Here is a 23,248-nt window from a genome sequence, read left to right as displayed (position 1 = left end):
TGTCCTCCACGATGCAGGAGTCATTTACCTCATTACGGATAGTGAATGGGTGGCGCCTATCCTTTTGGTGCCTAAAAAGATTGGAATTACGTTAGAAGAAATACAAAATGATGCTTATGAAAATGCAAGGATTTACAAAGAAAAGACTAAGAGTCTCCATAACCGAATGATTACAATTGAAATTACAAGTTTAGAAACAACAAAGTACTCAAGGTCAATGGGCATCGCTTGAAACCTTTCTATGAAGGTTGGATGGCAGAACTCATCGCTTCTACAGAGTTAGCTGAACCAATCTATGAAGAATGAGCCTGCAACATGTCGAGCCAATGATATAAAACAAAAACGCTTACTGGGAGATAACCCAGCACAAAAAAACACAGATTTGCTTTCTTTTTCCCTTATCTTTTATTTTTCACATTTTACTTTATTTTTGTCATTCTCCAATATTCCTTTTCTTTTATTTCAACATTGAGGACAATGTTGTGTTTTAAGTGTGGGGGTATTGGGAGAATGTTAGTTTTCTAATTTTGGTTTTCTTTGTTATTTTTTTTTTAAATTATGTTTGATTTTTTGAACTCCCATTGGTTTTTGAGAATATGAGTATTATGTATGAGAATTAGTTGAGATAGATAAAGATATAAATCAAATGAATAAGTGTGCATGCAAGTTTTAAGGTTTAATTGGTTTAGGGATTGACTTTGAGAATATGCCATGTTGACTTTATAGTGTTATACCAATGCAAGCTTTTGAGCCTTCAACATTATATTCTTTGATTGTGCCTTCTTTCAATGATATGTATCTCTAGAACTTGCTTCATATCTTATTGAGATTACATTTGCATTACATATATACATGAAGATGATAAAGGCATTAGGAATTTTAACCACTTAAGCCAAAAAAGCCAACCTAAAGCATATTATCCTTAGTGAGCCCCTTTTGAGCTTGTTTATCTTTTCTTTGCTTTATCCATGTATAAGCCTTAACTTTATATATGTTTTCCTTTTCCCTTGGCCAAGGATTAGTAGAGCATATACTAGTGATATTTCATGGAATTATGGTTGGAAATTATGTGAAAAGAAAGAAGAAGAAGTGATGCTTGATGAAAAGATGGGCAAAGTTGCTAAAGGTAAAAAAAAAAGGAAAAGAAAAAGAAGAAAAAAAGAAAAAAAAGTGTTCCTTTATGTTCTTAAAATTTTATGTTGAAAAAGCTTGAAATCAAACGAAGTTAAGCATTGGTGATTAAAGATAGAAAATTTATGTGCTTTGATGGAATATCTTGTTTGAAATATTATTTTTCAGAATGCTCTACTTCCTTTGGTTTGAACCTTTTCTTTTACTCCTTTTTACCTCACCTTAACCTTAGCCCCATTACAACAAGAAAATAAGACCTTTTGATTCATGCATTATTTGTAATATGTTAGTAATTGAGATGAGATTGAAGAGCAAGCTTATTGTAGAACATATTTATTGATTGAATTTGAGAGATTTAAACACATAAGCCTTAAACACGTGAGTGTTGGAGTGTATATCAATGAGAGGACCTATCACTTTGGCATGGCATAGATTTCATTTAAATCCCGATGATTAATTGAATTTTAAAGTTTGCATGTAAATAAATTCATGAATATTTATACTCTTTATCCTTCTTAATTGTGTTCTTGTTTATAATGCATATATTCTTGGATATTGATGGGAGATTAGAAGATTAGTCATAGTGATTTCATTTAATTTAACTTCAATTTGATTTTACCTATCATTTCTCGATTACGAGCAAGAGCTAAGTGTGGGGGTATTTGATACAACCATATTATTCAATAGTTTCACCCACATTTAACTAGTGTTTTGCCTATGTTTTATATATAAAATACCTTGATATTCTTTGTTTTATGTTTTGAAGGCACTTTTGGATGAAAGATACAAAAAGGAGTAAATTGGAGATAATTGGCAGATTTGACCTTCAGTCGATGTTTTGTGCAGAGCGTGAGCTCTAGAGGTTGAAATGAAGTGATTCTAATGACATTAAAAAGCTAACATCTATACCTTTCTGGTCATCTAAGGCAAGAAAATAAAATAAGGAAAAGCATGTAAATCGCAGCCTTCAAAGTCAAATCTCGCAATCTACCAATGTTGACCTTCTGCCATTCCAACTTGAATATCTGGAGCTACAGAAGTCCAATTGATGCAAACTCAATTGTTTTGGATTCATGACTCAAATTTCTATAGATTCTCCAAATTTCAGCCAAAAATGATGTCATATGGGGGAGATATGATTTTTCAAATATGACATCTGAATTCTGCCAGCAAATAGGTTTCGTGAAGAAACGAGTCCAAATTACGTTCCGAAGCATCTAAACCGATATCCAAGTTTTTATTTCAGCAATTTAGCTCCTTTAAGTACTTAAATGTAAACAATCTACTTAATGGAGGACTATTTTGTAAATTAGAGACCTAGGGTTTCCTAAGATATAAAAAGAATGAGAGAAGAGAAGGGGGGCAGCCAGCCAAGAAGAGAAAAACGCCCCCTTCCTCTAAGAAACCCTAAATTATGCATTCTTCCTTCTTTTTGATTAGTTGTTCAACAACCATGCAAGGCTAAACACTTTTTCTTGGTTGCAAGGACACGGAAACCTTCGGATTTCAAAAACTATGAGATTTATTTTACCTTTTCTTTTCAGTTTATATGATGAATATGTTTGTTCTTCTATACTTATTTTTCCTATGATTGTTTATTTTAATTGCTAAAGCGGACTCTAAGTTATTATTGTAGACAATCTATTGCTAAGTTTGATATCAAAACCGAAGTTATGGTATATGAACTTGTGAAGCAACTGAGTTTAATAATTGTGGCGGATCTACGTTATTAATCTTAGAGAGAACATTCAATCAAATCAAACATAGACTGTGGACAATTATGTTTTCTTGATTAATCAACTTATCTAGTTCTTAAGGCTGCCATTAAATTAAATTACTAGTGCGGACATTGTGGTTGTTTGATGGTTAGGGTTAGTTATACGGCGGATCCGTTAACTAACCAATGTTAAGAAGAGATAAATATTCAAAATATAAATTGATGTTTCGTTTCCATGATCAGTTCTGGTTTCTATAAGTGGATGTGTGCTTGTGACCAAGATTTGTTCTCTTGATAATTTTTTTATTTTATTAAATTTCATTTGATAGTTTTCTATTTTCTTTTGCTTTAGCCTAGATAACGTGCAAACCCCCTAAATTGCATATCATCTAACATAAAAATCTGACTTGAATCTTTCTCGTGGGATTGACCCCTTGCTTGCTCTATACTATCTTGTGTGTTGTGTTTGAAGCTAGGGTAATTAATTTGTGCGACAACGACATCGCAATAGAAAATATTCCATATTTTCTCAAATAATATTAACTGAGAAATTCTTAACCAAGGTGGAATGAGATTTTCAAAAGTTTCAAATTTTATTCAAATGATCAATGACTATTATGTAGAGAACAAACATGATTTAACATGAAAAACATACTCCATGCTTTAATGTTAAATCGGAATATTATTGATGAAAAGATATTAATGACACTAAGAAACCGATCACTGAAATGAGATTTTCAAAAGTTTCAAATTTTATTCAAACAATCAATGACTATTATGTAGAGAATAAACATGACGAGGTGAGAATTTGAGTCTAGCAAGGAAGGAATATTATTGATGAAAGGATATTAATAACACTAAGAAACCGATCACTGAAATGTTAAGTCAAACCATTAATAACTTTTCTAATATTTGGGAGATCATGATACGTTGCTAGACGATGCACCTAACCTTCAAATATAAATTAATCAATTGATGAATTGATAATAATTTAAATTATTTAATTAGAACTAATTAGAATTATATTTTATATTTGAGCCAACATATTAGGAACCTAATCGGTCACATATATTAAGAATCATTAATCAAAAATTAAACTAGGATGATTTAATTAAGTATGACTTGATTAAAATATATTTTAGAAATTAAGGACTAGAATATAATTAATACATAGATTATATTTCTAGACCTAGAAAAATCAAGTAAGGATTTGATTGATTAAAATTCTAAAATTATCCTTAAATAATATATGGATATTTTTTAAGGATCAAATAAATTTTTTTATCATTTATAGGGTTTTTAGGATTTCTTATAAATATAAAGCTAAGCTTATAATTTTGTAAGTGAAAAAAATGAGAAGTAGTTATCTATTAGAAAGAAAAACTATGTAAACACAATATTAGAGCTATCACTCTAGGCATAACAATCTCTCTCTCCTAAATAGGGTTTAGGAGATTTTTCAGAGGTGATTCGTGTGAATTATAGTTGGAGGTCAGACAATTGGACGACTTATTGTTTGCGACAACCTAACCTTTAAGAAATTATTCAAAGTCGAAGAAGATTAGATATTTAGGTATAAATCCCTAACCAACTCTAGATAAATCTAACAGGATTCTAGGAACTCCCAAAAAAATTTTGTTTCATAGTTTTCGTTATGTATGATATTCAGGAACCCAACAGTAACAGCGAAGCCTTTGTTAGAATAATTAGGATTGTTTGATTGCATGTGTTTAATTGTTATTGGTGTTAATTAGAAATTAATTTTATGTGCAAAACAAATATTTTCTTCCAAAAGGTCAATTTCTCTCTCATGATTTTTTAAATTAATTTTTTTAAAAAAATTCACTCAATTACTGTTTTGATAAGATCTAGATGAGATTTCCAAATTTGGCTAGAAAAAAATACAACAACGTTGTCATGGATGGTAGCACTAGATGCACTAGACGTTTTCGATGTTGCTGGCAACATCCTGGCACACCGTTGTTGTTGGTTGTGCTTGGAGTTGTCGTTGCTAGCAGCGCTAGCCACTAGCCTTGCACTGCTACAGATGCAGCATGTGAGGGTTGTGCCTCGCGTCGCTGTAAGAAGCGACCGCTAGAACGCACACTGGCAGCAAGGGCAAGATGCCTTACAGGCGACACATAGTAAAAGAAGGGGAGAAATAGATGGTTTTAGGGTTATAAGTTATTTTACCTCATTACCCCTCTCCTTTTATGTTATGACTATATTGTTTGTTTTAATATAAAATACCATTTTACCCTCTTATTTATGCCTTTTTAACCCTAGAAATAAAATTTTGATTTTATTTTAATTGAAAGACATATTAAATTAATTATATAATTAATTTTCATAATATAATTAGGATTTAATTAAAATTTGTTTTTAATTAAATATAATTTGGATTTTATACCTTCAATTATTTTAATTAAATAATTTATTTTCCAAATAAGATTAGGAATGAATTAAATTGTTTAATTCAATTTTTAAAATTTTATGATATCCTAATGAGATTATAATTTATTTAATTAAATTTTTTAACTAAATAATATTTAGAAAATTAATATTTCTAAAATACTGAGTTTTTAAAACCAAAAATAGTTATTTAATTAATCCTAAAATAGTTTAGGATACTAATAAGGATTTTAATGTCATTAAGTTTCTTATTAAATCTTGAAAAATGTTTTTCATGGAATTTATGTTTAATAAAACTTGTTTTGTTTGAGAAATTATCAAATTGTATTTGATTGAATATTTCTAAGTGTTAGAAATATTATTTTATAGTGGCACATAAAGCCAATAATTAGAATCGAAGCATGCAATATATTTATCATGATGTTAAAATGTTTTTATGAATGGTGGATGGTTATGGACATTAAAGACCAATGTCATTATGCTTTTATTTGATAGTTAAATGGTTGTAATTTTATTAAATAGGGTATGTGAATCATGTCTTATCTCTATTTTTTTTTTATTATGGGTTGTAATTCTTTTCTCATCTAATTTCCCTCAAATGTAACTTGAGATTTCTTAATTAATTAGTCTTATCTCTATTTTTTTTTTATTATGGGTTGAATTTCTTTTCTCATCTTATGTTCATAGAATGTAACTCGAGGTTTCTTAATTAATTATATAAATGTTATGTAATTTAGAAATGTAGAAATTTAGATAAGAAATTGTTATGTAATCCAAGACGAAGAAAGAAATAGCGATGAAGGCTACAATTAAAGTGCTTGCAATGGACTTATGAAAACTTGCTATAGCTACCTAGTATTTGACCATTTAATTTCCTGCAATGACTCAATGGAATTAACTTAGATATGTCTTATTAGTACTTAAAAATGCATTTTTATTAAGGTTTTATATCATCATTTCGCACTTGAAGTATCAATAACTCAACTAAAGCATGTTTTATAATAACAAGTCTGATACCATAAGATATCTTTAATTTATGGTAAATGTTCATCTTAAATACAGGCCTATCACATAAATGAAAGGATTGATTGATGAGTTTAAGTACGAAAATTGAAAGGACAAAGAGATGGCCAAACTTAGAAAAGAGATGCTGGTTCAGTCCAAACTGGAACACCGTTCGGTCATTGAGTCATATCTAGAGCTATAGATCTTGGATTTAGGTCTGCCTTATATGGATGGAAAGCTAAGACACATGCCTAAAACTTTCATGAGAGTCCAAGATTTAAAAAGGCCATTTTCAAGTCCAAATTGTAGCTACAACGGAGAAGTCTGAATATGTCATACAGCCTAGACACTGTTCAGTGTTTAGCTCATATCTCGAGTTTTAGAAGACCAAATGACCTCAACCTTTTTTTCTTGGAAAGCTGAGACAATTTTTTAGAATTTTCATGATTTAAGTCTGTTCAAATTATGACGTTATCAATGACGTTTTTGGTAGACAAGAAGATAAGGATTGTTACCAAGTCAAGATGTGGCCACCCACTCAACAATTAGTCAACAAATCAATAGTTTTGAATTTTGACCTATAAAATGAGGCATTTGCCATGTATTTAGGCATCTTAGTTTTCAGATCAAGATCATGCTCTTATTCTCTCTTTATATTTTGTAATGCTTAAGTTTTGCTTATATTAATCTCTTGCTTATGCTTTTCATTTTCTTTTCTTGTTTATTTATGTTTCTCTCTTTCATTATGTTTAGCTAAGTTTATCATGTCAAGGTGAAAAGGTTACACTAATGGTGTAAGAATAAGTATAATATAAACTCAACATGGACCTTAATATTTGATACTAACATGTTTTATATTTGTTATCTTGTTCACTTTTAATATTTTGCTTGTTAAATGGTTAATCTAAATTTATGTTGTATAACCCTTGGTACAACAAATACTTGGCACTTTCATAGCCCAACCGTATGGTATAACCGACACTTGTGCTATGAAAGGAACTTGATTTGTTGTTAACATAAGTTATAATCATAAATGCCTGACAATATTTACAAGTATTAGCATTATTCGAATAAAATAATTAATGTAATCATGTTAACAATTTATAATCCGATTGGAACCTCCTTTGTGTGTGGTTTCCAGTTAAGTAATAAAAAGAGTTTATATTATACTTGTTTGAAATACCATTAGTGGATCCTCTAACTTTGACAATTATTTTATCATTGTTTAATCCTTACATCAATATCACATCTCAAAGCTCTCTTTAACTTGTTGTTGTTGTTGTTGTTGTTGTATTGTTGTTATTTATAATTTATATAATTAACCTCCCTATGGTTCGACCCTGGTCTTGCCGGGTTATTTATTACTTCGACACTCCTGCACATGGGAGAAGACATCAATCTTTTAGTCGTGTCAATGTCCATAATAATCCAATTAGAATGGCATGCTAGGGGTGTATGTTTATATATAAATTGTTATATATGTAATGTATATCTATGATGCCATGTTATATATGATACCTAATTAATTAATAATAAATTCCTCATTGATATATTAAATACATGTTAAGAACATGAATAGTTGTCTTCCAATCTTATATGCATAAAACAAGAATTCTATTCATGGATAATTTGTTGGGTCATTTAAGGTTACCATTAATTGAACATGTTTAATGCTATAAAATTGGGTTCTAGTTAACTAACCTATGCAAATTAGATGAGTCACTCATGATCATATGAGGTTAGAGACATAAGTTAGGCGAAACATATATGATATGTTTAGATAAAGAGTCGTCACTTAATTAATCTAAGAGTCATATATAGATGTGATTGATAAACTATATTATCTACCAAATTTTATTTATTTTGATTTATTGAGTCACTTAAGGTTAGATAAATAAAATGGGATCCTAACCCATTAAAAAAATCTAAGTGAGATTTCCTGAATTAATAAGGAGGGCTATTAATTTGCAAGAAAATAGCAAGAGATCAAATTAGGATTAAAGACCTTATCTAAAATTGAAATTTAAATATGTATGCAAGAAACTAATACTCTCTATTTTCATATAAATAGGTTTGTAGATCAAAATAAGTAGTAATATATCTCTACGAAGTATGATTGATGCTAGCAAATTGATTAGACCAAATTTCTTGGATTGACACCCAAATGTGAGAATTGTTCTTAAGCAAGAAAAGATGTTATATGCTCTTGAAAATCTAATTCCAAATGCCCCTATGTGATGTCATGTTAATGACGATGAATAAGCTGCATGTATGATGTTAGCTAGTATGTCACCTGAACTTCAAAGATAACATGAGAATATGAATGCCCATACTATGATTATGCATCTCAAAGAATTGTTTGATGAGGCCAGTAGAATAGAGAGGTATAAGACCTTTAAGGAAAATGTTCAGTTCTTCTAGTTCAGTCTTCTAGAATGTCTAAGAAGAATAAGGGTGTTGTCTCTAAAGCAAACAAACCTAATGGGGGCATCAAAAAAGATAAAGGAACTTGTCATTATTGTGGAAGTGAAGGATATTTAACGAGGAATTGCAAGGAATACCTTGTAACTATAAAGGCAAAGAAGCTTAATGAAACTTCTACTACAGGTTTGTTTATAATTAAAAATTATCTTACTACTTTGCATTATAGTTCCTAGGTATTGGATACTAAATATGGTTTTCACATTTGTAATTGCATGCATGAACTAAAAAAAGGTAGAATATTAATTAAAGCAAAATGAACCTACGAATCAACAATGCAAGGGTTGTTGTATTAGTTATACGAACTAGTATTTTTATTTTGCCTAATGAATTGATACTAGAATTTTATAATTGTTATTATGTTCTAGTATTTTAAAACATTGTTTTCATTTTATTTAGTATTAAATGAATTTAAATTTATTATTAAGGATAAATATTGTTAATAATGATGTTTTTATGGACCCGGTAACTATACGAATGGTTTGTATACACTTGAATTTAAAATTCTCAAGTTCAATATAAACTGTAGTAAAATTGAAATACATATTAGAATAAGTATTAAGAAACTTTGATTGAATTGAGGTGGTTAATATTCGACCAAATATTTCAAGGATTATCTTAAAGAGAATGAAATTATTCACACCTCTTAGAACACTACATCCAAATTAAATATATTCACAAGGCTAAAACATTGAATGTTTAACTTAAACCTTAAGAAACATAAAATCTCTATAAATTTGGTAGGACATGTCATGCATTAATGAAATAAAGATCTCTCATGGAAACTGTGAATGACATGTTGCTCATAATTGATGAGCCTATAAATTACTTGGAAGTAATGTATGATATTTATTCTAAGAAATGACTTGAAGCTATAGACTTCATCTACTAACCAAGTTTGAAACTTGGTTAATTCACTTGAAGGGATAAAACACAATGGATCTAAATGAGTTTTTAAAAGAAAGATTAACATGAAAGATAATGTACAAATGTACTATGTAAATTTTAAGGAGTAGGGATATCTAATTTTGATGGTACAATCAACAAATTTGATTTCATAAAAAATATGGATAAACCTTGTATTTATTAAAAGATTAGTAAGAATTATGTTGTTTTCCTAATATTATATATAGATGACATATTTAGAAATAACATATCTTTACTTTAATCAGTAAAATTTTGGGTGTCCAAGAATTTCTTCACAAAAAAATTGGGAGAAGCAACTTATATGTTGTATATAAAGATCTATAGAGATAGATCTAGATGGTTGCTTAAATTGTCTCAATCCATGCATATAGACTAGTTGCTAAAATAGCTTAGTATAGAAGAATCTAAGATTAGATTCTTATCTATTTTACATGGAACACTCCCTCCAAAGACATGTGTTCTAAGACACAGATTGAGAGAGATATGATTGAAATAATATCATATACTTGGCTATAGGATCCATCAATGAAGAAGATAAACTAGAAGTTCAAAATTGTTTGAATTAATATTTTTTTCAATGAAATGTTGAAAAAATAGGAAAATTAGTCAATACATGTGTCACATGATTAGTACTTAAAAATGCATTCCCATTAAGGGTTTATATCATCATATTGCACTTAAAGTATCATTAAATTCCCTAACTTAAGCATGTTTTATAATAACAAGTCTGATAGTATAAGATACATTTAATTTATGGTAAATACTCATTTTAAGTACAGGTTTATCCCACAACTCAAAGGATTGATTAATGTGATTAACTATTGAAAGTGAAGAGACAAAGAAAGGATTAAGCTTAGAGAAGAAATGCTAGTTCAATTCAAATGCAACACCATTTTGGATCATAACAGGAGTTGTAGACCTTAGATTTAGGTTTGGTTTATCATTATGGAAAGCTAAGACATGGGCCTAAAACTTTCATGAAGAGTCCAAGATTCAAATCTTCTGTTTTCAAGTTCAAATCTTAGCAACAAAAGAGACGTCTGAATCTGTCCTGTAGCCCAGACATTGTTCGGTGTTTATCTCATATCTCGAGTTCCAAAAGTTCAAATAAGCTCATTCTTATTTTGTTGCAAAGCTAAGACAATTTCCCATAACTTTCATGAAGACTATGTGCTCCAATTCTGATATTAGTAATGACATTTTGGCCAGCCAACAAAGTCAATAACTAGTCAACAATGTCAATAATCAGCCACAAAGTCAATAACTAGTCAACAATGTCAATAATCAGCCACAAAGTCAATGGTTGGCCACCAACTAAATAGTTAGTCATCAAATCAATAGTTCCGAATTTTAGCCTATAAAATGAGGTATTTTCCATGTATTTAGGTATCTTGGTTTTCAGATCAAGATTATATTCTTGCTTTCTTTCTTTGTATTTTTGTAATGTTTAAGTTTTGCTTTCATTAATCTCTTGTTTATGCTTTTCATCATAACTATGTTCTTATCTAGTTTATTTATGTTTATGTTTTTTCATAATGTTTAGCTAAGTTTATTATGTCAAGGTGAAATGGTTTAACTAATGGAGTAGAATAAGTATAATATAAACTCAACATGGACTTCAATGCTTATATTAAATAAAGTTTGTTATTAACATGTCTTATCATTTTTATCTTATTCACTTTTAATACCTTACTTGTTAAATGGTTAATCTAGAATTATGTTGTATAACACTTGGTACAATAAATACTTAATCCTTCATAGTCTTCGTCCAACATCATTGTTATGAGAGGAACTTGATTTGTTGTAATATAAGTTAGCATCATGAATACCTGACAATATTTAAAAGTATTGGTGTTACTTTATAATGAGCCATTAATGATAAATCATCCGATTGGAACCTCATTTGTGTGTGTTTTCAGTTGAGTAATAAAAAGTAGTTTATACTATGCTTATTTGAAATACCATTAGTGGATCCTCTAACATTGATAATTGTTTTATCCTTGTTTAATCTTTTCATCATTATCACATCTCAAAGTTCTCTTCAACATCAATATCATTTTATTATTTGTAATTTATATAGTTCACCTCCATGTGGTTTGACCCTAGTCTTGCCGGGTTATTTATTACTTTGACACTTCTGCACTTGGAATAAGACATCAATCTTTTAATCGTGTCATCGCACGTATGCAAAAGACGTGTAAGGGGTCGAAGGAGTCGCCACCTAGTTGTTTAGTTCAGAGTCGCTAGGGAACCTAGGTGTACTAGTCTTATCAGAGATTCAAGGGTAAGGGACTAGTTGTGGCTAGGGAAGGTATTAGCACCCCCAACGCACCCTATTTAGATAAACTGCTTTGCGTGATTTGATGTGGTTTAAAGGTTTAGAATTGAGATTTACTTGTATGAATAAACCCAGTGTTTAAGAATTTATCATGGACCCGTGCACTAAAATAAATTCTTAAAAAATCTTCATAATTTATGTTACGGTGAAAAATACTCCCAATTAAAATTGGTGAATGTTTAGAATAACTTTGAGAATTTTTCAGTTAACTCCGATATTTCAATTATCAGCCTCACTTGTAGGTCTAACATTTTATACCAGGATTTTTAACCATTGATTGTCATGAATTAAAAAAAGGTGGTTTATTGAAATATTGGTCATATTCATATGAATTTAATAAACTGATTATTAAATCCTAAAACACATTCAAAATATATATTTTGAATTTTTATATGGAAATACCATGTGATATGCTTTTCTTTGTATTATTAAGACACTTGGTCGTATGCAACAACAAAAAAACATTATTTTTACTTGTAGTTTCTTGAGAATAAAAAAAGAGAGAGAATAAAAAAAGAGAGGTTTAAGAGGAATTTTTCTAAGAAAAAAACATCATAAAAACCAAAGACTAAAAAAAGCAAAAAAATGATTTTATGTTGTTTTTTATATTATTATATTATTTTTTTGTTTTTTTATTTCAGTTGGGTCAACCCAAATGGGTTGACCCGATTGAGGTTAACTCGGTTAGGTTTGACCTGACCGAGTCAACTTAGAAACAAACCATAGAAAAGAAAATAGGAACAAAACATATCAAAAATGGCAAAAACATGAAAACTCAAATTTTTTTTTATAAAAAATGGATCAAAACAGAAAAGAAAAAACAAAACAAATGAATGTTCTTTGTCTCTTCACAAAACATAGTTCTCAATCCATAGCAGATTTCGAACAAAAGAGGGGATTATTCTATTCGTAATTGATGCAACCATATTATTCGATAGTTTCACCCATATTTAACTAATGTTTTGCCTATTTTTAATATATAAAATGCCTTGATAGTCTTTGTTTTATGTTTTGAAGGCACTTTTGGATGAAAGATGCAAAAAGAAGTAAATTGGAGGTAATTAGCAGATTTGACCTTCAGTCGATGTTTTGTGTAGAGCATGAGCTCTAGAGGTCGAAATAAAGTGATTCCAGTGGAATTAGAAAGGATACATCCATACCTTTTTGGAAATCTAAGGCAAGAAAATAAAATAAGGAAGAGCATGGAAATCACAGCCTTCAAAGTCAAATCTCGCAATCTGCCAATGTTGACCTCTGTCCATTCCGACTTGAATATCTGGAGCTACAGAAGTCTAATTGATACAAACTTAATTGTTTTAGATTCAGACTGAAAGCTCTATACACGGTCCAAATTTCAGCCAAAAACGATGTCATATAAGGGAGATATGATTTTTCAAAGATGATATATGAATTCTGCCAGCAAACAGGTTTCGTGAAGAAACGAGTCCAAATTACGTTCTGAAGCATCTAAACCGATATCCAAGTTTTTATTTCAGCAATTTAGCTCCTCTAAGTCAAAGCTTGAAGATTTCATGGAAGACTATTTCTTCTTTTTTAGGAAAATAGTTATTAAAGTACTTAAATGTAAACAATCTACTTAATGGAGTACTATTTTGTAAAATAGAGACTAGGGTTTCTTAGAATATAAAAAATGAAAGAAGAGAAGGGGGGCAGCCAACCAATAGGAGAAAAACGCCCCCCTCCTCTAAGAAACTCAAAATTATGCATTCTTCCGTCTTTTTGATTAGTTGTTCAACAAACATGCAAGGCTAAACACTTTTTCTTGGTTGTAAAGATACAGAAACCTTCGGATTTCAAGAACTGTGAGATTTATTTTACCTTTTCTTTTCAATTTATATGATGAATATGTTTGTTCTCCTATGCTTATTTTTCCTATGATTGTTTATTTTAATTGCTAGAGCGGACTCTAAGTTATTATTGTAGACAATCTATTATTAAGTTTGATATCAAAACCGGAGTTATGGTATATGAACTTGTGAAGCAACTGAGTTTAAAATTGTGGCGGATCTACGTTATTAATTTTAGGAAGAACATTCAATCAAATTAAACATAGACTGCGGACAATTATGTTTTCTTGATTAATCAACTTATCTAGTTCTTAAGGCTGCCATTGAATTAAATTACTAGTGCGGACACTGTGGTTGTTTGATGGTTAGGGTTAGTTATACGGCGGATCTGTTAACTAACTAATGTTAAGAAGAGATAAATATTCAGAATATAAATTGATGTTTCGTTTCCATGATCAGTTCTAATTTCTGTTGGTGGATGTATGCTTGCGACCAAGGTTTGTTTTCTTGATTAATTTTGGTTTCAATTGATTTTGTTTACTAGTTTAATTTCTTCCATAGTTTAGATCATCAAAAATCAAAACCCCCCAATTGCATAATGAATGGCATAAAAATCTGAACTAAATCTTCCTCGTGGGATCGACCCCTTGCTTGCTCTATACTATCTTGTGTGTTGTGTTTTAAGATAGGATGATTAATTTGTGCGACCGCGACATCGCAACCGTAATCTTCCATAGATCAAGAATCAAGGGTTGATTTCTTTTAATGATCAACAAAATCACACAATTTCACCCAAAAAGGGTTTTCATTGAAATCAAAACCCTAGAATTTAAATCCATTAAAACATGTTATTGATGTGAAAAACTCCTAAATTACTTATCAAAGATGATGAGCGGACCTATCTAAACCAGAAACTAAACCAAGCAAGTCTTGAAGGCAACATTCAATGGATGAATCTACCTTAAGCCTACAAAATGCTGCCCAGGAAACCAACAAATACAAAATATGCCTAGAAAGACCATTTTAGCCTCTAAAATGTTTTCTTCTTATCCTCGTATACCATACTATCGATGAGGAACATAATTATGGTCAAAGAAACAACAAAACAACACAAAAACTCAAAATAATGCATTGATTCCAAACCTAAAAGTTGCCGACTCAAAACAACAATCAAATTTTGACAGAATGAGTTTCAAAATCTGACCATTTTCACCTCAAATGGTTAGACCAACTACCTAGTAGCAGGGGGTATCCTTTCACTAACAAAAATGCACCATCTCTTTGCTGCAACTTTTGACAATCCTTTAAACCTAAGTTTCATGTAATAAAATGGTAGAAAAACAATCAAGAGCATATCATGGCATTCAAGACTTCATATTGAACATAAAAGAAGGACTTGACAGGCCTCATGGACTCCATTTTCAAGGTTTGAATGTGTATACCTTCTTAGCTTTGAAAATTCAAATTTGGATTAGCTCTTGGTGTTGCTTTCCTTTTTCTTGTTTCCAGACATCCTTAGACCAGAGATGAAGCTTTAAAAGCTTTTTGGATAGGACCCTTGCCCCTTAGCCTAAGTTTCTTTCCTCTTCTTTTTTCTTCTTTTCTTTCCCTATGTTTTCTCTTTAGTTTTTTTTCTCTTCTTCCCTTTTCTTCTATTCTTTAACTTCTTCTTTTATAAGCAGGTTTAGGTCTTTTAGATGAATTGTCTAGGGTCCCAATAGACTAAAACCTAACTGGTTTTGCCAATGAGCTGTTGCTTTTGGGTGTAGATTGTTTTTTAGGGTGCTTGGAGATCAAGGTGGGTGTTTTCTACCTTTGGATCATGGGAGAAAAGTTTTAAACCCTTGATGTAATCCTTTTAGATGCTTCTAAGTGGAAACAAACAAAAAAGTTGAACGTTCTTCTACAACTGAGTGTTCCTGTCAAGGCTGACTGGGTCGACCACTTTCAAAACCTCGTCAGAGCATCTTTGGTGTCAACATCGCCTGAGCCCACCTGGACTTGGTAGAGAAGGTGTATGCCTTTTGATTAGACTCATTCTTGCTTGATTTGGAGGTTTGTAACTCCATATTTGAACGTTTGGAAGTGTCCACCCAAACAACATAATGCTTGAAACTATGGTATTGGCTTACTAGAGACAAGATGTTGTGGAGATCCATGGAGAAAATAAGATATAAACATTTGATATTAAAACATGGGGTTGTAAAGAGGGTGTTTTTTGGTCGAATGGTGGTGATTTTAGCCTTTGGGATGGTTGAAAATGTCTGAAAATGCCCCCTCGATCACCCAAAAACTGAAAACGAAGAAGCATAGTACCTTTAGCGACGCTGTTTTGACTAATTCCTATAGATTAGGGTTTTCTTTTGATATGGGATCGGCCAAAGTTCAATTCAATCCCTTATCTTCTGATTTCATTCTATTTTATCCTTAATTTCCCTTTTTCTTTATAATTTCATGTAATTGTGTCCTTGTCAACTTCATTTGTCACCCCCAATTTCGAGCGCCTTTTACAAGTTAGTTCTTGGTTAATGATTTGTTCAATTACGCCCCTAAATAACCACTAAACTTTTAACATTTTCTATTTGACCCTTAATTTCTCTTGATTCCAGTCCTTGAAGTCATGGGCGTTTTACAAAGTGATTATTGGCTCATAAAAAGTTCAATTAAGCCCCTATTCACTAACCATACTTTGATTCTTATACAATTAAGCCCCTGATTTGGTTAATTTAAACTTTCTAGCTTTCAATTGAGTCCTTAAACATTAATTGTTTCAATTGACCTCCAAAAGTTGATTTTCCTTGCGATGAAACCCTTAATTAAATAATTAATTTTTAAAAAAACAAATTCCAATTAAGTCTTAAAACACCAAAAAACAAACATTTTTACTTATGGGTTTTGTCAATTAAAACCTTGGTTTGCTATTTTGACATATCAACCTTGCTTGGCATTCTAGTCATCCATCATTGGGCTCATGCATTTCTTTTTAGGATTGCTCCAGGTGTATTTCCTTGCATTTATCTTATTTATTATTATTATTATTATTATTTTATAAAAAGGGATAGCAATAATATGTTTTACTTTAAATGGTAGAGCTCTAAGTTGGAAGAGTTCCAAACAAGAAAGCACAACTAATTCTACAACCGAATAAGAGTACAACTCTATGTTCTAAGAAATAAAGAGGTTATTTGGATCAAGAAGTTCATTAATGAACTAAGTTGGTTCCTGATTAGTACTTGAAAGTGCATTTTTATCAAGGTTTTATATCATCATTTTACACTTGAAGTATTAATAACTCCTTAACTAAAGCATGTTTTATAATAACATATCTAATTATATAACATACCTTTAATTTATGGTAAATGTTCATCTTAAATGCAGGCCTATCACATAAATGAAAGAATTGATTGATGAGTTGAAGTACTGAAATTGAAAGGACAAAGAGATGGCCAAACTTAGAAAAGAGATGCTGGTGCAGTCCAAACTGGAACACTGTTCGGTAATTGGGTCATATCTGGAGCTGTAGATCTTGGATTTAGGTCCATTTTATATGGATGGAAAGATAAGACATAGGCCTACAACTTTCATGTGGAGCCCAAGATTTAACAAGGCTGTTTTCAAGTCCAAATTGTAGCAACAAAGAAGAAGTCCGAATTTGTCCTGCAGTCCAAACTGGAACACTGTTCGGTAATTGGGTCATATCTGGAGCTGTAGATCTTGGATTTAGACACTGTTCAGTGTTCAGCCCATATCTCGAGTTATAGAAGTCCAAATGATCCCAAATGTTTACCCTGGAAAGATGAGACAATTTCCTAGAACTTTCATGATTGAAGTCTGTTCAAATTATGACGTTATCAATGATGTTTTTAGCAGACAGAGAAGATAAGAATTGTCACTAAGTCAAGATGTGGCCACCCACTCATCAATTAGTCAACAAATCAATAGTTCCAAATTTTGGCCTATAAAAAGAGGCATTTGCCATGTATTTAGGCATCTTGGTGTTGAGATCAAGATCATGCTCTTGCTTTCTCTCTTTGTATTGCTTATGCTTTGCTTTCATTAATATCAAGTTTATGCCTTTCATTTCCTTTCCTTTACTTAGTTAACTTTTATCTTACTTATGTTCTTATCTTGTTTATTTATGTTTCTTTCTTTCATTATGTCTAGCTAAGTTAATTATGTCAAAGTGAAAAGGCTACACTAATGGTGTAAGGATAAGTATAATATAAACTCAACATGGACTTTAATGTTGGATACTAACATGCTTTATATTTGTTATCTTATTCACTTTTAATACTTTGCTTGTTAAATGGTTAATCTAGATTTATGTTGTATAACACTTGGTACAACAAATACTTGGCACTTTCATAGCCCATACTGTATGGTATAACCGACACCTGAGCTATGAAAGGAACTTGATTTGTTGTTAACATAAGTTATAATCATGAATGCCTGAAAACATTTACAAGTATTAGCATTATTCGAATAAGATAGCTAATGTAATCATGTTAACAATTTATAATCTGATTGGAACCTCCTTGTGTGTGGTTTCCAACTGAATAATAAGGGTTTATACTATACTTGTTTGAAATATCATTAGTGGATCCTCTAACCTTGACATTTGTTGTTATCATTGTTTAATCCTTACGTTAATCTTTCATCTTAAAGTTCTCATCAACTTCTTCCTCTTCTTCTTCACTATTATTATTATCACTATTATTATTATTATTATTGTTACTATTGTTGTAGTATTATTGTTGCTTATAATTATACAAGTAACCTCCCTGTGGTTCGACCCCGGTCTTGCCAGGTTATTTATTACTTCGACACTCCTGCACTTGGAAAAAGACATCAATCTTTTGGTAGTGTCAGTTCCTAGCATTGTTGATCCAGTTTCGCTATACTACGATAATAATGGAGTCATTATATAAGCAAAGGAACCAAGGTCTCATCAATGATCCAAACAAGTACTTAAAAATTTTTATTTGATTTGAGAAATCAATGAAATGAAGATGTAAAGATAAATTGAATATCTACCGAAGAGACTATAGAAGATCCTCTTACTAAGTCACTATCCATGCAGAAACATTAATGCTATATAGAGCAATATAATATTAGATATATGAGCAATTGACTTTAGTGCAAGTGGAAGATTGTTAATTTAATATATCTTGTAGCCAATCAGTTGGTTACATGTGACATTATTATATTTATGTAACTACATATTTATTATTGATAAAGGCTTAATTTATCTTTAATATTCATATAATATTAGATTAATGAATTTAGAGTAAAGATAAAGTTCATGGAACAAAAATTATTTGCAAAACAAATTATAAAGTTGTTATAATTATGGGATTCCTATTGTATCAAAGTATGAACATTCATTCATAATATGCTCTCTTAATACATATTATGTTCTTTCTTTTATAAAAATAAGCAATTGTTCTCATAAGCTAAGGTATTAGGGGATACTTAGAACTAATATGTAGGTGACCCACATAAGAATTCCATATGGAGAGATCACTTATGACTATGAAAAGGCTCTTGTGATGATTGTGTAAGTGATCCTTAAACTTGAAATCACTAAGTCATCTTATATAGAGAATATTATGCTTTGATCTTATTACATGTTATCTTAATCGAGGTAATGACAAGAGAAACATTAGATGTAGCATGAACTATATGAAAGAACTTGAGTGATCAAGAGAGGATTAATCACCTTAGGTGAATTAGGGAAAATGTTTCATCTGTTCTCAAATAGTATTAACTAAGAAATCATTGGCCAAGGTGGAATGAGATTTGAAAAGAGTTTCAAATTTTATTTAAATGATCAATAACTATTATGTAGAGAACAAACATGATTTAGCATGACAAACATACTCCATACTTTAATATTAAATCAGAACATTATTAATGAAATGATATTAATTACACTGAGAAACTAGTCATTTAAAGGTTAAGTCAAACCACTAATGACTTTTTCTAATATTTGAGGGATCATAACACGTTACTAAATGATGCATTTGATCTTTCAAATATAAATTAATCAATTGATGAATTGATAATAAATTAAAATTTTTAAAAACTCCCACAGTTTGTTAGGGACCTAGAGACAAGGAAAACTGACAGAAAAGAAAACAAAAGGAATCTCAACTCTTGATGAGGTGGTGGAGCTCAATGAGCACACCCCTCCTCCCCTGATCCATGTTATAATTGTTATTTGATAGTTTAGTGTTTTGTTTTAAATGCTTTTAAGATTTGATTTTATTTTGGTTATTTTTAGTATGTTTTTTAATCATTTTGATGGTCTTTTTATGTCTATTTTTCTTATTGTTTAGGTCTATTTTCAGGGCTATAGCTGCCATAAGTTTATATATTTGTAGCCTGGGATGTGTGTTGGATTAATGCTTTTAACTTGTTAGATTTCTAGATACTTTTATTGGGGGGTTTAAATGACATTGTTACATTGTTTGTTTTCTTGTTTTTCTAGTATGTTTAAAGCATGTTCTTGGCTCTTGAGTTTTGCTTGAGTCTTGTATAATGATAAAGTGTTTGGTTTGGATCAAGATTGCATAAAATATAGGTTTCTTTAGGTTGCCATTTTTTAAACTTAGATTGTTTTTATGCATGATTATGATGATTTGTTGTTTTTATTAGTTGTTTTTTTTTATATTAAAGTATGTTTGGTTTTGATAATGTATCTTGCTAGAACAAAGAAAGCATGTTTTAGTGGTCCAAAAAGGTCATTTTGGGTTTGGCATGGTTTTTAGAGCAATTTTGGGTTTATTTGCATCCGATGAATATTATCGTGTGTACTAGTTTTAGAGCTCGTTTTGATTTAATTATGTTTTCTGTAAGTTCATATATCTTTATTAGTAATTAATTAGACTTTCAAGCATCATTAACATGTTTTTGTGGGTTTAATCTTAGAGTTTTGATTTTGAATCGAAACTCATTCTTGATAAAAGTATGGCTTTTAAGTGATAATCAAGGCAAACTGACACTTGATTATTGATCTATATTGGTTTGTGCATAAAACCATGCCTTTTATTGCTTAAGTTCTGGTCTTCGTGTTTTGTGTTTTTGGGTTCATGAAGAACATTCATCATTTTTTTTTTGTTTGATTGTGCATTTGATCTATTTTTATGTGAAATTTCTATGTTTTTTGTGTTTTTTTTTTACTTTGATTTGTTTCGGATTAAACCTTTGCTTTTGGTTAATTTTCCTAGTCAAATCTTATTTTTGGCTTGGTTCATGGTTGAACCAACACTTCGGGTTGACTTAGACAGGTCAAGTTTGGGTCAATTTATAAGGCTTTGTTTGGATGACTTTTCTTTTTGTTAAGTTTTTTGGTCGAAGGGATTGTTTGGCAAACACACCCTTAAGCCTACTTTGACAATTTTATGTTTTTTAAATAAAAGAGGTTTTACCAAACAAACCCCCAAATAATTTTAAAAAAATTGAAAAAAATTCAAGGACTTTTTATTTATTTTTTGGTCCCTCACATATTTTTAGGCCTTTTTATTTAATATTAGGATATTAAATTTATATTGTAAAGTACCGACCTGATATTAAAAATACTTGTCTTTCATTGAAAAACCCAAAAAAAATCAAAATTCCTTATAAGAAAATACCAAAAAAAAGTGTGTTTTATCTATATGCATATGGCCAAGTGTCTTAAAATAGATTATATCTGTATATTTCCTTATATAAAAATCATAAAAAATAGCTTTTTTCAGTTTGCATGCATCTTTATTTGGATTCATAACTAGTTTATTAAAGTCATAAGAATTTGACTTATATTTCAAAAACACCAAAACATATATTTTTTTTAATATCTGGGATTGTGAACTTGTACGTAAAATGTATTTCCGATATTAAATAAAAGACAATTCCTTTTATTTATGTCTTGACTTTAGAATGACTAAGTTTTCATATGATAAGATAAGGATCTCCTTACTGATGAAGACTTTTTAAAAATCTTAGACGGATCAACAGTTAGAAAACACAACAAGACTTTAGTTTATTTTAGACAAATAGCAATGCAGCTTATCCTAAGTAAGGTGTTCTAAGGGTGATACGTCTTTCCTATTCACAACCTGTCCCCTTATCCAAACTCTCGTAGTCCAATAGGTTTCCTAGTGACCTTAATACTAGATGACAACTCCCTAGATGACAACTCCCATTCTTTTGGTTTCATTAATAAAAGATAAGAATTTCTTATTCTTTCTATCATACCCATTCATGTTAATCCTGCTTCAGGAGGACGATTCATCATGATGTTGCACATGGGTGACACTTACAACCGAAAGTCTTGTAAGAGACTTTAGATATTTAGATAGTAAGCTTGTAAAGAAGAAAAGATAAAATGATGTAGATTTACCAAATCATGAAGTGGTTAATCCTTCTCAAAATAATGGGATATTCAAAGATCTCTAAGAATGACAAATCTAAAAAAAATGTCAGAAGCGAGGACTAAAAAGCGCACTCTAAAGAAAATAGTGTCAAAAGTATTATGTAAAGAGATAGGGCTCAACAACACGCTATCTGAAAGGTGAAGGATCAAAGGCGCATTTAGAAGGGAATGGTGCCTAAAGCACTATGTAAAAAACATAAGGCTCAAAGATGTGTTATCTAAAAGGTAAGGACTCAAAGACACACTTAGAAGGAAATAGATAGGGCTTAAAGACACATTATCTGGCATGTAAGGGCTTAAAAGTGCACTCAGAATAAAATAATGCAAAAAACACTATGTAAAAGAGATAGGGCTTAAAGACGTTTTATTTGGAAGGTGATGGCTCAAAGGCATACTCAGAAGAAAATAGATAGGGCTCAAAGGCGTACTATTTGGCAAGTGAGGGATTAAAAACACACTCAAAAGAAAAGAGAAAGGGCTAGAAAATGCATTATCTAGTAGGTGAGGGCTTTAAAATGCACTCAAACAAAAAAGATATGGCTCAAAGGTGCACTATCTAGTAGGTGAGGGCTGTAAAACACATTTATAATGAAAAAGATAGAGCTAGAAAGTGCATTATCTAAGAGGTGAGAGCTATAACGCATACTAAAAAAAAAAGATAGAGCTTAAAGATGCATTTTCTGGTTGGTGAAGGCTAGAAAACGCACTTAGCAAAATAAATGGATAGGGCTAAAAAATGTGTTATCTAGGAGGTGAAGGTTAGAAAGCGCACTCAGAGGAAAGAGATAGATTAGAAAGCACATTATCTGGTATGTGAGGGCTTGAAAGCACACTTGAAATAAAAAAAAATAGGGTAGAAAACGCATTATCTGAAAGATGAAGACTATAAAATGCACTCAGAAGGAAAAATGATAGGGCTATAAAGTGTACTATCTAAAAGGTGAGGGCTAGAAATCATATTCAAAAGGAAATAATGCCAAAAGCACTATCTAAAAGAGTTAAAAATGGATATT

The sequence above is a fragment of the Populus nigra genome, chromosome 18, assembly GCF_951802175.1.
Source record: "Populus nigra chromosome 18, ddPopNigr1.1, whole genome shotgun sequence".
Classification (NCBI taxonomy): Eukaryota; Viridiplantae; Streptophyta; class Magnoliopsida; order Malpighiales; family Salicaceae; genus Populus; species Populus nigra.
This window is presented reverse-complemented; position numbering follows the sequence as displayed.